Source organism: Gorilla gorilla, chromosome 7 (assembly GCF_029281585.2).
Source record: "Gorilla gorilla gorilla isolate KB3781 chromosome 7, NHGRI_mGorGor1-v2.1_pri, whole genome shotgun sequence".
Classification (NCBI taxonomy): domain Eukaryota; kingdom Metazoa; phylum Chordata; class Mammalia; order Primates; family Hominidae; genus Gorilla; species Gorilla gorilla.
The window spans coordinates 153923322-153942027 of NC_073231.2; positions in this window are offsets into that span (position 1 = coordinate 153923322).

Here is an 18706-nt window from a genome sequence, read left to right on the forward strand (position 1 = left end):
TGGCTGTGTAGATATTTCCATGTTCATACAGATAGCGGTGCTGATATTTCCATGTTTAAACAGGTAGCGGTGTAGATATTCCCATGTTTATACAGATAGCGGTTAGATATTTCCATTTTCATACAGATAGAGGTGAAGATGTATGCATGTTTACACAGTTAGCAGTGCAGATATTTCCATATTCATACAGATAGCGGTGTAGATATTTCCATGTTCATCCAGATGGCTGTGTAGATATATCCATGTTCATTCAGATGGTGGTGAAGATATTTCCATGTTCATAGAGATAGCGGTGTAGATATTTCCATGTTCATACAGATAGCTGTGTAGATATTTCCATGTTCATACAGACAGCGGTGTAAATATTTCCATGTTCATAGAGATAGCGGTGTAGATATTTCCATGTTCAAACAGATAGCGGTGCTGATATTTCCATGTTTATACAGGTAGCGGTGTAGATATTTCCGTGTTTATACAGATAGCTGTGTAGATATTTCCATGTTTATACAGATAGCGGTGTAGATATTTTCATGTTTATACAGATAGCGGTGTAGATTTCTCCATCTAAATACAGATGGCGGTGTAGATATTTATATGTTCATACAGATGTCGGTGCAGATATTTCCATGTTCATACAGATGGCGGTGTAGATATTCCCATGTTTATAGAGACTGCGGTGTAGATATTTCCATGTGTAAAGAAATAGCTTTGTAAATATTTCCATGTATATGCAGATAGCTGTGTAGATATTTCCATTTTCATGCAGATAGCGGTGTAGATATTTCGATGTTCAAACAGATAGCTGTGTAGATATTTCCATGTTAACACAGATAGCGGTGTAGATATTTCCAAGTTCATACAGATAGCGGTGTAGATATTTCCATGTTTATACAGATAGCGGTGTAGATATCTCCATCTTAATAGAGATGGCGGTGTAGATATTTATATGTTCATACAGATGTCGGTGCAGATATTTCCATGTTCATACAGATGGTGGTGTAGATATTTCCATGTTTATAGAGATAGCGGTGTAGTTATTTCCATGTGTAAAGAAATAGCTTTGTAGATATTTCCGTGTGTATGCAGATACCTGTGTAGATATTTCCATTTTCATGCAGATAGCGGTGTAGATATTTCCATGTTCAAACAGATAGCGTTGTAGTTATTTCCATGTTCATACAGATAGCGGTGTAGATATTTCCATGTTTATACAGATAGCGGTGAAGATGTATGCATGTTTGCACAGATAGCGGTGTAGATATTTCCATCTTCATACAGATAGTGATGTAGATATTTCCATGTTCATACCGATAGTGGTGTAGATATTTCCATGTTCATACAGATAGCGGTGTAGATATTTCCATGTTCATACAGATAGCGGTGTAGGTATTTCCATGTTCATCCAGAAGGCTGTGTAGATATTTCCATGTTCATACACATAGCGGTGCTGATATTTCCATGTTTATACAGGTAGCGGTGTAGATATTTCCATGTTCATACAGATAGCGGTATAAATATTTCCATGTTTATACAGATAGCGGTGTAGATATTTCCATGTTTATAGAGATAGCGGTGTAGATATCTCCATCTTAATACAGATGGCAGTGTATATATTTATATGTTCATACAGATGGCGGTGCAGATATTTCCATGTTCATACAGATGGCGGTGTAGATATTTCCATGTTTATAGAGATAGCGGTGTAGTTATTTCCAAGTGTAAAGAAATAGCTTTGTAGATATTTCCGTGTATATGCAGATAGCTGTGTAGATATTTCCATTTTCATGCAGATAGCGGTGTAGATATTTCCATGTTCAAACAGATAGCGGTATAGATATTTCCATGTTCATACAGATAGCGGTGTAGATATTTCCATGTTTATACAGATAGCGGTGAAGATGTATGCATGTTTGCACAGATAGCGGTGTAGATATTTCCATGTTCATACAGATAGCGGTGTAGATATTTCCATGTTCATGCAGATAGTGGTGTAGATATTTCCATGTTCATACAGATAGCGGTGTAGCTATTTCCATGTTTATACAGATAGCGGTGTAGATATTTCCATGTTCATCCAGAAGGCTGTGAAGATATTTCCATGTTCATACAGATAGCGGTGCTGATATTTCCATGTTTATACAGGTAGCGGTGTAGATATTTCCATGTTCATACAGATAGCGGTGTAGATATTTCCATGTTCATCCAGAAGGCTGTGTAGATATTTCCATGTTCATACAGATAGCGGTGCTGATATTTCCATGTTTATACAGGTAGCGGTGAAGATGTATGCATGTTTACACAGATAGCGGTGTAGATATTTCCATGTTCATTCAGATAGCGGTGTAGATATTTCCATGCTCATCCAGATGGCTGTGTAGATATATCCATGTTCATACAGATGGCGGTGAAGATATTTCCATGTTCATACAGATAGCGGTGTAGATCTTTCCATGTTCATACAGATAGCGGTGTAGATATTTCCATGTTCATTCAGATAGAGGTGTAGCTATTTCCATGTTCATACAGATTGCGGGGTAGATATTTCCATGTTCATCCAGATGGCTGTGTAGATATATCCATGTTCATACAGATGGCGGTGAAGATATTTCCATGTTCATACAGATAGCGGTGTAGATATTTCCATGTTCATACAGATAGCGGTGTAGATATTTCCATGTTCATACAGATAGCGGTGTAGCTATTTCCTTGTTCAAACATATAGCGGTGTAGCTATTTCCATGTTCATACAGATAGCGGTGTAGATATTTCCATGTTCATCCAGATGGCTGTGTAGATATTTCCATGTTCATACAGATAGCGGTGCTGATATTTCCATGTTTATACAGGTAGCGGTGTAGTTATTTGCATGTTTACACAGATAGCGGTGAAGATGTATGCATGTTAACACAGATAGAGGTGTAGATATTTCCATGTTCATACAGATAGCGGTGCAGATATTTCCATATTCATCCAGATGGCTGTGTAGATATATCCATGTTCATGCAGATGGCGGTGAAGATATTTCCATGTTCATACAGATAGCGGTGTAGATATTTCCATGTTCATTCAGATAGCGGTGTAGATATTTCCATGTTCATACAGATAGCGGTGTAGATATTTCCATGTTCATACAGATAGCGGTGTAGATATTTCCATGTGTATACATATAGCGGTGTAGATATTTCCATGTTCATACATATAGCGGTGTGGATATTTCCATGTTCATCCAGATGGCTGTGTAGTTATATCCATGTTCATACAGATGGCAGTGAAGATATTTCCATGGTCATACAGATAGCGGTGTAGATATTTCCATGTTCATACAGATAGCGGTGTAGATATTTCCATGTTTATACATATAGCGGTGTTGATATTTCCATGTTCATACAGATAGCGGTGGAGATATTTCCATGTTCATCCAGATGGCTGTGTAGTTATATCCATGTTCATACAGATGGAGGTGAAGATATTTCCATGATCATACAGATAGCGGTGTAGATATTTCCATGTTCATACAGATAGCGGTGTAGACATTTCCATGTACATCCAGATGGCTGTGTAGATATTTCCATGTTCATACAGATAGCGGTGCTGATATTTCCATGTTTAAACAGGTAGCGGTGTAGATATTCCCATGTTTATACAGATAGCGGTTAGATATTTCCATTTTCATACAGATAGAGGTGAAGATGTATGCATGTTTACACAGTTAGCGGTGCAGATATTTCCATATTCATACAGATAGCGGTGTAGATATTTCCATGTTCATCCAGATGGCTGTGTAGATATATCCATGTTCATTCAGATGGTGGTGAAGATATTTCCATGTTCATAGAGATAGCGGTGTAGATATTTCCATGTTCATACAGATAGCTGTGTAGATATTTCCATGTTCATACAGACAGCGGTGTAGATATTTCCATGTTCATACAGATAGCGGTGTTACTATTTCCATGTTCATACAGATAGCGGTGTAGATATTTCCATGTTCATAGAGATAGCGGTGTAGATATTTCCATGTTCAAACAGATAGCGGTGTAGATATTTCCATGTTCATACAGATAGCGGTGTAGATATTTCCATGTTTATACAGATAGCGGTGAACATGTATGCATGTTTGCACAGATAGCGGTGTAGATATTTCCATGTTCATACAGATAGCGGTGTAGATATTTCCATGTTCATGCAGATAGTGGTGTAGATATTTCCATGTTCATACAGATAGCGGTGTAGCTATTTCCATGTTCATACAGATAGTGGTGTAGATATTTCCATGTTCATCCAGAAGGCTGTGAAGATATTTCCATGTTCATACAGATAGCGGTGCTGATATTTCCATGTTTATACAGGTAGCGGTGTAGATATATCCATGTTCATACAGATAGCGGTGTAGATATTTCCATGTTCATCCAGAAGGCTGTGAGGATATTTCCATGTTCATACAGATAGCGGTGCTGATATTTCCATGTTTATACAGGTAGCGGTGAAGATGTATGCATGTTTACACAGATAGCGGTGTAGATATTTCCATGTTCATTCAGATAGCGGTGTAGATATTTCCATGCTCATCCAGATGGCTGTGTAGATATATCCATGTTCATACAGATGGCGGTGAAGATATTTCCATGTTCATACAGATAGCGGTGTAGATCTTTCCATGTTCATACAGATAGCGGTGTAGATATTTCCATGTTCATTCAGATAGAGGTGTAGCTATTTCCATGTTCATACAGATTGCGGGGTAGATATTTCCATGTTCATCCAGATGGCTGTGTAGATATATCCATGTTCATACAAATGGCGGTGAAGATATTTCCATGTTCATACAGATAGCGGTGTAGATATTTCCATGTTCATACAGATAGTGGTGTAGATATTTCCATGTTCATACATATAGCGGTGTAGCTATTTCCATGTTCATACAGATAGCGGTGTAGATATTTCCATGTTCATCCAGATGGCTGTGTAGATATTTCCATGTTCATACAGATAGCGGTGCTGATATTTCCATGTTTTTTACAGGTAGCGGTGTAGATATTTGCATGTTTACACAGATAGCGTTGAAGATGTATGCATGTTAACACAGATAGCGGTGTAGATATTTCCATGTTCATACAGATAGCGGTGTAGATATTTCCATATTCATCCAGATGGCTGTGTAGATATATCCATGTTCATGCAGATGGCGGTGAAGATATCTCCATGTTCATACAGATAGCGGTGTAGATATTTCCATGTTCATTCAGATAGCGGTGTAGATATTTCCATGTTCATACAGATAGCGGTGTAGATATTTCCATGTTCATACAGATAGCGGTGTAGATATTTCCATGTTTATACATATAGCGGTGTAGATATTTCCATGTTCATACATATAGCGGTGTAGATATTTCCATGTTCATCCAGATGGCTGTGTAGTTATATCCATGTTCATACAGATGGCAGTGAAGATATTTCCATGGTCATACAGATAGCGGTGTAGATATTTCCATGTTTATACATATAGCGGTGTTGATATTTCCATGTTCATACATATAGCGGTGTAGATATTTCCATGTTCATCCAGATGGCTTTGTAGTTATATCCATGTTCATACAGATGGCGGTGAAGATATTTCCATGATCATACAGATAGCGTTGTAGATATTTCCATGTTCATACAAATAGCGGTGTAGACATTTCCATGTTCATACAGATAGCGGTGTAGCTATTTCCATGTTCATACAGATAGCGGTGTAGATATTTCCATGTTTATACAGATATCGGTGTAGATATTTCCAAGTTTATATAGATAGCGGAGTAGATATCTCCATCTTAATACAGATGGCGGTGTAGATATTTATATGATCATACAGATGGCGGTGCAGATATTTCTATGTTCATACAGATGGCGGTGTAGTTATTTCCAAGTTTATAGAGATAGCGGTGTAGTTATTTCCATGTGTAAAGAAATATCTTTGTAGATATTTTCTTGTATATGCAGATAGCTGTGTAGATATTTCCATTTTCATGCAGATAGCGGTGTAGATATTTCCATGTTCAAACAGATAGCGGTGTAGATATTTCCATTTTCATACAGATAGCGGTGTAGATATTTGCATGTTTATACAGATAGTGGTGAAGATGTATGCATGTTTGCACAGATAGCGGTGTAGATATTTCCATGTTCATACAGATAGCGGTGTAGATATTTCCATGTTCATACAGATAGCGGTGTAGATATTTGCATGTTCATACAGATAGCGGTGTAGATATTTCCATGTTCATACAGATAGCGGTGTAGATATTTCCATGTTCATCCAGAAGGCTGTGTAGATATTTCCATGTTCATACAGATAGCGGTGCTGATATTTCCATGTTTATATAGGTCGCGGTGTAGATATTTCCATGTTCATACAGATAGCGGTGTGGATGTCTCCATCTTAATACAGATGGTGGTGTAGATATTTATATGTTCATGCAGATGGCGGTGCAGATATTTCCATGTTCATACAGATGGTGGTGTAGATATTTCTATGTTTATAGAGATAGCGGTGTAGATATTTCCATGTGTAAAGAAATAGCTTTGTATATATTTCCATGTATATGCAGATAGCTCTGTAGATATTTCCATTTTCATGCAGATAGCAGAGAAGATATTTCCATGTTCTAACAGATAGCGGTGTAGATATTTCCATGTTCATACAGATAGCGGTGTGGATATTTCCATGTTTATACAGATAGCGGTGTAGCTATTTCCATGTTCATACAGATAGTGGTGTAGATTTTTCCATGTTCATCCAGATGGCTGTGTAGATATTTCCATGTTCATACAGATAGCGGTGCTGATATTTCCATGTTTATACAGGTAGCGGTGTAGATATTTCCATGTTTATACAGATAGAGGTGAAGATGTATGCATGTTTACACAGTTAGCGGTGCAGATATTTCCATGTTCATACAGATAGCGGTGTATATATTTCCATGTTCATACAGAGAGCGGTGTAGATATTTCCATGTTCATCCAGATGGCTGTGTAGATATATCCATGTTCATTCAGATAGCGGTGTAGATATTTCCATGTTCATACAGACAGCGGTGCTGTTATCTCCATGTTCATCCAGATGGCTGTGTAGATATATCCATGTTCATACAGATGGCGGTGAAGATATTTCCATTTTCATACAGATATCGGTGTAGATATTTCCATGTTCATAGAGATAGCGGTGTAGATATTTCCATGTTCATACAGATAGCGGTGCTGATATTTCCATGTTTATTCAGGTAGCGGTGTTGATATTTCCATGTTTATACAGATAGCGGTGTAGATATTTCCATGTTTATACAGATAACGGTGTAGGTATTTTCATGTTTATACAGATAGCGGTGTAGATATCTCCATCTTAATACAGATGGCGGTGTAGATATTTATATGTTCATACAGATGGCGGTGCAGATATTTCCATGTTCATTCAGATGGCAGTGTAGATATTTCCACGTTTATAGATACTGCGGTGTAGATATTTCCATGTGAAAAGAAATAGCTTTGTAGATATTTCCATGTACATGCAGAGAGCTGTGCAGATATTTCCATTTTCATGCAGATAGCGGTGTAGATATTTCCATGTTCAAACAGATAGCTGTGTAGATATTTCCATGTTCATACAGATAGCGGTGTAGATATTTCCATGTTTATACAGATAGCGGTGAAGATGTGTGCATGTTTGCACAGATAGTGGTGTAGATATTTCCATGTTCATACAGATAGCGGTGTAGATATTTCAATGTTCATACAGATAGCGGTGTAGATATTTCCATTTTCTTCCAGAAGGCTGTGTAGATATTTCCATGTTCATACAGATATCGGTGCTGATATTTCCATGTTTATACAGGTAGCGGTGTAGATATTTCCACGTTTATACAGATAGCGGTGTAGATAAATCCATCTAAATACAGATGGCGGTGTAGATAAATCCATCTTAATACAGATGGCGGTGTAGATATTTATATGTTCATTCGGATGGCGGTGCAGATATTTCCATGTTCATACAGATGGCGGTGTAGATATTTCCATGTTTATAGAGATAGCGGTGTAGTTATTTCCATGTGTAAAGAAATAGCTTTGTAGATATTTCTGTGTATATGCAGATAGCTGTGTAGTTATTTCCACTTTCATGCAGATAGCGGTGTAGATATTTCCATGTTCAAACAGATAGCGGTGTAGATATTTCCATGTTCATACAGATAGCGGTGTAGATATTTGCATGTTTATACAGATAGCGGTGAAGATGTATGCATGTTTGCACAGATAGCGCTGTAGATATTTCCATGTTCATACAGATAGCGGTGTAGCTATTTCCATGTTCATACAGATAGTGGTGTAGATATTTCCATGTTCATCCAGATGGCTGTGTAGATATTTCCATGTTCATACAGATAGCGGTGCTGATATTTCCATGTTTATACAGGTAGCGGTGTTGATATTTCCATGTTTATACAGATAGAGGTGAAGATGTATGCATGTTTACACAGTTAGCGGTGCAGATATTTCCATGTTCATACAGATAGCGGTGTAGATATTTCCATGTTCATACAGAGAGCGGTGTAGATATTTCCATGTTCATCCAGATGGCTGTGTAGATATATCCATGTTCATTCAGATAGCGGTGTAGATATTTCCATGTTCATACAGACAGCGGTGCTGTTATTTCCATGTTCATCCGGATGGCTGTGTAGATATATCCATGTTCATACAGATGGCGGTGAAGATATTTCCATTTTCACACAGATATCGGTGTAGATATTTCCATGTTCATAGAGATAGCGGTGTAGATATTTCCATGTTCATACAGATAGCGGTGCTGATATTTCCATGTTTATTCAGGTAGCGGTGTTGATATTTCCATGTTTATACAGATAGCAGTGTAGCTATTTCCATGTTTATACAGATAACGGTGTAGGTATTTTCATGTTTATACAGATAGCGGTGTAGATATCTCCATCTTAATACAGATGGCGGTGTAGATATTTATATGTTCATACAGATGGCGGTGCAGATATTTCCATGTTCATTCAGATGGCGGTGTAGATATTTCCATGTTTATAGATATTGCGGTGTAGATATTTCCATGTGAAAAGAAATAGCTTTGTAGATATTTCCATGTACATGCAGAGAGCTGTGTAGATATTTCCATTTTCATGCAGATAGCGGTGTAGATATTTCCATGTTCAAACAGATAACTGTGTAGATATTTCCATGTTCATACAGATAGCGGTGTAGATATTTCCATGTTTATACAGATAGCGGTGAAGATGTATGCATGTTTGCACAGATAGTGGTGTAGATATTTCCATGTTCATACAGATAGCGGTGTAGATATTTCAATGATCATACAGATAGCGGTGTAGATATTTCCATTTTCTTCCAGAAGGCAGTGTAGATATTTCCATGTTCATACAGATAGCGGTGCTGATATTTCCATGTTTATACAGGTAGCGGTGTAGATATTTCCACGTTTATACAGATAGCGGTGTAGATATTTCCATGTTTATACAGATAGCGGTGTAGATATTTCCATGTTAATAGAGATAGCGGTGTAGATATCTCCATCTTAATACAGATGGCGGTGTAGATATTTATATGTTCATTCGGATGGCGGTGCAGATATTTCCATGTTCATACAGATGGCGGTGTAGATATTTCCATGTTTATAGAGATAGCGGTGTAGTTATTTCCATGTGTAAAGAAATAGCTTTGTAGATATTTCCGTGTATATGCAGATAGCTGTGTAGTTATTTCCATTTTCATGCAGATAGCGGTGTAGATATTTCCATGTTCAAACAGATAGCGGTGTAGATATTTCCATGTTCATACAGATAGCGGTGTAGATATTTGCATGTTTATACAGATAGCGGTGAAGATGTATGCATGTTTGCACAGATAGCGGTGTAGATATTTCCATGTTCATACAGATAGCAGTGTAGCTATTTCCATGTTCATACAGATAGTGGTGTAGATATTTCCATGTTCATCCAGATGGCTGTGTAGATATTTCCATGTTCATACAGATAGCGGTGCTGATATTTCCATGTTTATACAGGTAGCGGTGTAGATATTTCCATGTTTATACAGATAGAGGTGAAGATGTATGCATGTTTACACAGTTAGCGGTGCAGATATTTCCATGTTCATACAGATAGCGGTGTAGATATTTCCATGTTCATACAGAGAGCGGTGTAGATATTTCCATGTTCATCCAGATGGCTGTGTAGATATATGCATGTTCATTCAGATAGCGGTGTAGATATTTCCATGTTCATACAGACAGCCGTTCTGTTATTTCCATGTTCATCCAGATGGCTGTGTAGATATATCCTTGTTCAAACAGATGGCGGTGAAGATATTTCCATTTTCATACAGATATCGGTGTAGATATTTCCATGTTCATAGAGATAGCGGTGTAGATATTTCCATGTTCATACAGATAGCGGTGCTGATATTTCTATGTTTATTCAGGTAGCGGAGTTGATATTTCCATGTTTATACAGATAGCGGTGTAGATATTTCCATGTTTATACAGATAACGGTGTAGGTATTTTCATGTTTATACAGATAGCGGTGTAGATATCTCCATCTTAATACAGATGGCGGTGTAGATATTTATATGTTCATACAGATGGCGGTGCAGATATTTCCATGTTCATTCAGATGGCGGTGTAGATATTTCCATGTTTATAGATATTGCGGTGTAGATATTTCCATGTGAAAAGAAATAGCTTTGTAGATATTTCCATGTACATGCAGAGAGCTGTGTAGATATTTCCATTTTCATGCAGATAGCGGTGTAGATATTTCCATGTTCATACAGATAGCGGTGGAGATATTTCCATGTTTATACAGATAGCGGTGAAGATGTATGCATGTTTACACAGATAGCGGTGTAGCTATTTCCATGTTCATACAGATTGCGGTGTAGATATTTCAATGTTCATCCAGATGGCTGTGTAGATATATCCATGTTCATACAGATGGCGGTGAAGATATTTCCATGTTCATACAGATAGCGGTATAGATATTTCCATGTTCATACAGATAGTGGTGTAGATATTTCCATGTTCATGCAGATAGTGGTGTATCTATTTCCATGTTCATACATATAGTGGTGTAGATATTTCCATGTTCATCCAGATGGCTGTGTAGATATTTCCATGTTCATACAGATAGCGGTGCTGATATTTCCATGTTTATACAGGTAGCGGTGTAGATATTTCCATGTTTATACAGATAGCGGTGTAGATATTTCCATGTTTATACAGATAGCGGTGTAGATATTTCCATGTTTATAAAGATTGCGGTGTAGATATCTCCATCTTAATACAGATGGCGGTGCAGATATTTATATGTTTATACAGATGGCGGTGAAGATATCTCCATGTTCATACAGATGGCGGTGTAGATATTTCCATGTTAATAGAGATAGCGGTGTAGTTATTTCCATGTGTAAAGAAATAGCTTTGTAGACATTTCCATGTATATGCAGATAGCTGTGTAGATATTTCCATTTTCATGCAGATAGCGGAGTAGATATTTCCATGTTCAAACAGATAGCGGTGTAGATATTTCCATGTTCATCCAGATGGCTGTGTAGTTATATCCATGTTCATACAGATGGCGGTGAAGATATTTCCGTGATCATACAGATAGCGGTGTAGATATTTCCATGTTCATACAGATAGCGGTGTAGACATTTCCATGTTCATACAGATAGCGGTGCAGCTATTTCCATGTTCATACAGATAGTGGTGTAGATATTTCCATGTTCATCCAGAAGGCTGTGAAGATATTTCCATGTTCATACAGATAGCGGTGCTGATATTTCCATGTTTATACAGGTAGCGGAGTAGATATTTCCATGTTCATACAGATAGCGGTGTAGATATTTCCATGTTCATCCAGAAGGCTGTGAGGATATTTCCATGTTCATACAGATAGCGGTGCTGATATTTCCATGTTTATACAGGTAGCGGTGAAGATGTATGCATGTTTACACAGATAGCGGTGTAGATATTTCCATGTTCATTCAGATAGCGGTGTAGATATTTCCATGCTCATCCAGATGGCTGTGTAGATATATCCATGTTCATACAGATGGCGGTGAAGATATTTCCATGTTCATACAGATAGCGGTGTAGATCTTTCCATGTTCATACAGATAACGGTGTAGATATTTCCATGTTCATTCAGATAGAGGTGTAGCTATTTCCATGTTCATACAGATTGCGGGGTAGATATTTCCATGTTCATCCAGATGGCTGTGTAGATATATCCATGTTCATACAAATGGCGGTGAAGATATTTCCATGTTCATACAGATAGCGGTGTAGATATTTCCATGTTCATACAGATAGTGGTGTAGATATTTCCATGTTCATACATATAGCGGTGTAGCTATTTCCATGTTCATACAGATAGCGGTGTAGATATTTCCATGTTCATCCAGATGGCTGTGTAGATATTTCCATGTTCATACAGATAGCGGTGCTGATATTTCCATGTTTTTTACAGGTAGCGGTGTAGATATTTGCATGTTTACACAGATAGCGGTGAAGATGTATGCATGTTAACACAGATAGCGGTGTAGATATTTCCATGTTCATACAGATAGCGGTGTAGATATTTCCATATTCATCCAGATGGCTGTGTAGATATATCCATGTTCATGCAGATGGCGGTGAAGATATTTCCATGTTCATACAGATAGCGGTGTAGATATTTCCATGTTCATTCAGATAGCGGTGTAGATATTTCCATGTTCATACAGATAGCGGTGTAGATATTTCCATGTTCATACAGATAGCAGTGTAGATATTTCCATGTTTATACATATAGCGGTGTAGATATTTCCATGTTCATACATATAGCGGTGTAGATATTTCCATGTTCATCCAGATGGCTGTGTAGTTATATCCATGTTCATACAGATGGCAGTGAAGATATTTCCATGGTCATACAGATAGCGGTGTAGATATTTCCATGTTCATACAGATAGCGGTGTAGATATTTCCATGTTTATACATATAGCGGTGTTGATATTTCCATGTTCATACATATAGCGGTGTAGATATTTCCATGTTCATCCAGATGGCTGTGTAGTTATATCCATGTTCATACAGATGGCGGTGAAGATATTTGCATGATCATACAGATAGCGTTGTAGATATTTCCATGTTCATACAAATAGCGGTGTAGACATTTCCATGTTCATACAGATAGCGGTGTAGCTATTTCCATGTTCATACAGATAGCGGTGTAGATATTTCCATGTTTATACAGATATCGGTGTAGATATTTCCAAGTTTATATAGATAGCGGAGTAGATATCTCCATCTTAATACAGATGGCGGTGTAGATATTTATATGATCATACAGATGGCGGTGCAGATATTTCTATGTTCATACAGATGGCGGTGTAGTTATTTCCAAGTTTATAGAGATAGCGGTGTAGTTATTTCCATGTGTAAAGAAATATCTTTGTAGATATTTTCTTGTATATGCAGATAGCTGTGTAGATATTTCCATTTTCATGCAGATAGCGGTGTAGATATTTCCATGTTCAAACAGATAGCGGTGTAGATATTTCCATGTTCATACAGATAGCGGTGTAGATATTTGCATGTTTATACAGATAGTGGTGAAGATGTATGCATGTTTGCACAGATAGCGGTGTAGATATTTCCATGTTCATACAGATAGCGGTGTAGATATTTCCATGTTCATACAGATAGCGGTGTAGATATTTCCATGTTCATACAGATAGCGGTGTAGATATTTCCATGTTCATACAGATAGCGGTGTAGATATTTCCATGTTCATCCAGAAGGCTGTGTAGATATTTCCATGTTCATACAGATAGCGGTGCTGATATTTCCATGTTTATATAGGTCGCGGTGTAGATATTTCCATGTTCATACAGATAGCGGTGTGGATGTCTCCATCTTAATACAGATGGTGGTGTAGATATTTATATGTTCATGCAGATGGCGGTGCAGATATTTCCATGTTCATACAGATGGTGGTGTAGATATTTCTATGTTTATAGAGATAGCGGTGTAGTTATTTCCATGTGTAAAGAAATAGCTTTGTAGATATTTCCATGTATATGCAGATAGCTCTGTAGATATTTCCATTTTCATGCAGATAGCAGAGAAGATATTTCCATGTTCTAACAGATAGCGGTGTAGATATTTCCATGTTCATACAGATAGCGGTGTGGATATTTCCATGTTTATACAGATAGCGGTGTAGCTATTTCCATGTTCATACAGATAGTGGTGTAGATATTTCCATGTTCATCCAGATGGCTGTGTAGATATTTCCATGTTCATACAGATAGCGGTGCTGATATTTCCATGTTTATACAGGTAGCGGTGTAGATATTTCCATGTTTATACAGATAGAGGTGAAGATGTATGCATGTTTACACAGTTAGCGGTGCAGATATTTCCATGTTCATACAGATAGCGGTGTAGATATTTCCATGTTCATACAGAGAGCGGTGTAGATATTTCCATGTTCATCCAGATGGCTGTGTAGATATATCCATGTTCATTCAGATAGCGGTGTAGATATTTCCATGTTCATACAGACAGCGGTGCTGTTATCTCCATGTTCATCCAGATGGCTGTGTAGATATATCCATGTTCATACAGATGGCGGTGAAGATATTTCCATTTTCATACAGATATCGGTGTAGATATTTCCATGTTCATAGAGATAGCGGTGTAGATATTTCCATGTTCATACAGATAGCGGTGCTGATATTTCCATGTTTATTCAGGTAGCGGTGTTGATATTTCCATGTTTATACAGATAGCGTTGTAGATATTTCCATGTTTATACAGATAACGGTGTAGGTATTTTCATGTTTATACAGATAGCGGTGTAGATATCTCCATCTTAATACAGATGGCGGTGTAGATATTTATATGTTCATACAGATGGCGGTGCAGATATTTCCATGTTCATTCAGATGGCAGTGTAGATATTTCCATGTTTATAGATACTGCGGTGTAGATATTTCCATGTGAAAAGAAATAGCTTTGTAGATATTTCCATGTACATGCAGAGAGCTGTGCAGATATTTCCATTTTCATGCAGATAGCGGTGTAGATATTTCCATGTTCAAACAGATAGCTGTGTAGATATTTCCATGTTCATACAGATAGCGGTGTAGATATTTCCATGTTTATACAGATAGCGGTGAAGATGTGTGCATGTTTGCACAGATAGTGGTGTAGATATTTCCATGTTCATACAGATAGCGGTGTAGATATTTCAATGTTCATACAGATAGCGGTGTAGATATTTCCATTTTCTTCCAGAAGGCTGTGTAGATATTTCCATGTTCATACAGATATCGGTGCTGATATTTCCATGTTTATACAGGTAGCGGTGTAGATATTTCCACGTTTATACAGATAGCGGTGTAGATAAACCCATCTAAATACAGATGGCGGTGTAGATAAATCCATCTTAATACAGATGGCGGTGTAGATATTTATATGTTCATTCGGATGGCGGTGCAGATATTTCCATGTTCATACAGATGGCGGTGTAGATATTTCCATGTTTATAGAGATAGCGGTGTAGTTATTTCCATGTGTAAAGAAATAGCTTTGTAGATATTTCTGTGTATATGCAGATAGCTGTGTAGTTATTTCCACTTTCATGCAGATAGCGGTGTAGATATTTCCATGTTCAAACAGATAGCGGTGTAGATATTTCCATGTTCATACAGATAGCGGTGTAGATATTTGCATGTTTATACAGATAGCGGTGAAGATGTATGCATGTTTGCACAGATAGCGCTGTAGATATTTCCATGTTCATACAGATAGCGGTGTAGCTATTTCCATGTTCATACAGATAGTGGTGTAGATATTTCCATGTTCATCCAGATGGCTGTGTAGATATTTCCATGTTCATACAGATAGCGGTGCTGATATTTCCATGTTTATACAGGTAGCGGTGTTGATATTTCCATGTTTATACAGATAGAGGTGAAGATGTATGCATGTTTACACAGTTAGCGGTGCAGATATTTCCATGTTCATACAGATAGCGGTGTAGATATTTCCATGTTCATACAGAGAGCGGTGTAGATATTTCCATGTTCATCCAGATGGCTGTGTAGATATATCCATGTTCATTCAGATAGCGGTGTAGATATTTCCATGTTCATACAGACAGCGGTGCTGTTATTTCCATGTTCATCCGGATGGCTGTGTAGATATATCCATGTTCATACAGATGGCGGTGAAGATATTTCCATTTTCATACAGATATCGGTATAGATATTTCCATGTTCATAGAGATAGCGGTGTAGATATTTCCATGTTCATACAGATAGCGGTGCTGATATTTCCATGTTTATACAGGTAGCGGTGTAGATATTTCCATGTTTATACAGATAGCGGTGTAGATATTTCCATGTTTATACAGATAGTGGTGTAGATATTTCCATGTTAATACAGATAGCGGTGTAGATATCTCCATCTTAATACAGATGGCGGTGTAGATATTTATATGTTCATTTGGATGGCGGTGCAGATATTTCCATGTTCATACAGATGGCGGTGTAGATATTTCCATGTTTATAGAGATAGCGGTGTAGTTATTTCCATGTGTAAAGAAATAGCTTTGTAGATATTTCCGTGTATATGCAGATAGCTGTGTAGTTATTTCCATTTTCATGCAGATAGCGGTGTAGATATTTCCATGTTCAAACAGATAGCGGTGTAGATATTTCCATGTTCATACAGATAGCGGTGTAGATATTTGCATGTTTATACAGATAGCGGTGAAGATGTATGCATGTTTGCACAGATAGCGGTGTAGATATTTCCATGTTCATACAGATAGCAGTGTAGCTATTTCCATGTTCATACAGATAGTGGTGTAGATATTTCCATGTTCATCCAGATGGCTGTGTAGATATTTCCATGTTCATACAGATAGCGGTGCTGATATTTCCATGTTTATACAGGTAGCGGTGTAGATATTTCCATGTTTATACAGATAGAGGTGAAGATGTATGCATGTTTACACAGTTAGCGGTGCAGATATTTCCATGTTCATACAGATAGCGGTGTAGATATTTCCATGTTCATACAGAGAGCGGTGTAGATATTTCCATGTTCATCCAGATGGCTGTGTAGATATATGCATGTTCATTCAGATAGCGGTGTAGATATTTCCATGTTCATACAGACAGCGGTGCTGTTATTTCCATGTTCATCCAGATGGCTGTGTAGATATATCCTTGTTCAAACAGATGGCGGTGAAGATATTTCCATTTTCATACAGATATCGGTGTAGATATTTCCATGTTCATAGAGATAGCGGTGTAGATATTTCCATGTTCAAACAGATAGCGGTGCTGATATTTCTATGTTTATTCAGGTAGCGGAGTTGATATTTCCATGTTTATACAGATAGCGGTGTAGATATTTCCATGTTTATACAGATAACGGTGTAGGTATTTTCATGTTTATACAGATAGCGGTGTAGATATCTCCATCTTAATACAGATGGCGGTGTAGATATTTATATGTTCATACAGATGGCGGTGCAGATATTTCCATGTTCATTCAGATGGCGGTGTAGATATTTCCATGTTTATAGATATTGCGGTGTAGATATTTCCATGTGAAAAGAAATAGCTTTGTAGATATTTCCATGTACATGCAGAGAGCTGTGTAGATATTTCCATTTTCATGCAGATAGCGGTGTAGATATTTCCATGTTCATACAGATAGCGGTGGAGATATTTCCATGTTTATACAGATAGCGGTGAAGATGTATGCATGTTTACACAGATAGCGGTGTAGCTATTTCCATGTTCATACAGATTGCGGTGTAGATATTTCAATGTTCATCCAGATGGCTGTGTAGATATATCCATGTTCATACAGATGGCGGTGAAGATATTTCCATGTTCATACAGATAGCGGTATAGATATTTCCATGTTCATACAGATAGTGGTGTAGATATTTCCATGTTCATACAGATAGTGGTGTATCTATTTCCATGTTCATACATATAGTGGTGTAGATATTTCCATGTTCATCCAGATGGCTGTGTAGATATTTCCATGTTCATACAGATAGCGGTGCTGATATTTCCATGTTTATACAGGTAGCGGTGTAGATATTTCCATGTTTATACAGATAGCGGTGTAGATATTTCCATGTTTATACAGATAGCGGTGTAGATATTTCCATGTTTATACAGATAGCGGTGTAGATATCTCCATCTAAATACAGATGGCGGTGCAGATATTTATATGTTTATACAGATGGCGGTGAAGATATCTCCATGTTCATACAGATGGCGGTGTAGATATTTCCATGTTAATAGAGATAGCGGTGTAGTTATTTCCATGTGTAAAGAAATAGCTTTGTAGACATTTCCATGTATATGCAGATAGCTGTGTAGATATTTCCATTTTCATGCAGATAGCGGAGTAGATATTTCCATGTTCAAACAGATAGCGGTGTAGATATTTCCATGTTCATCCAGATGGCTGTGTAGTTATATCCATGTTCATACAGATGGCGGTGAAGATATTTCCGTGATCATACAGATAGCGGTGTAGATATTTCCATGTTCATACAGATAGCGGTGTAGACATTTCCATGTTCATACAGATTGCGGTGTAGCTATTTC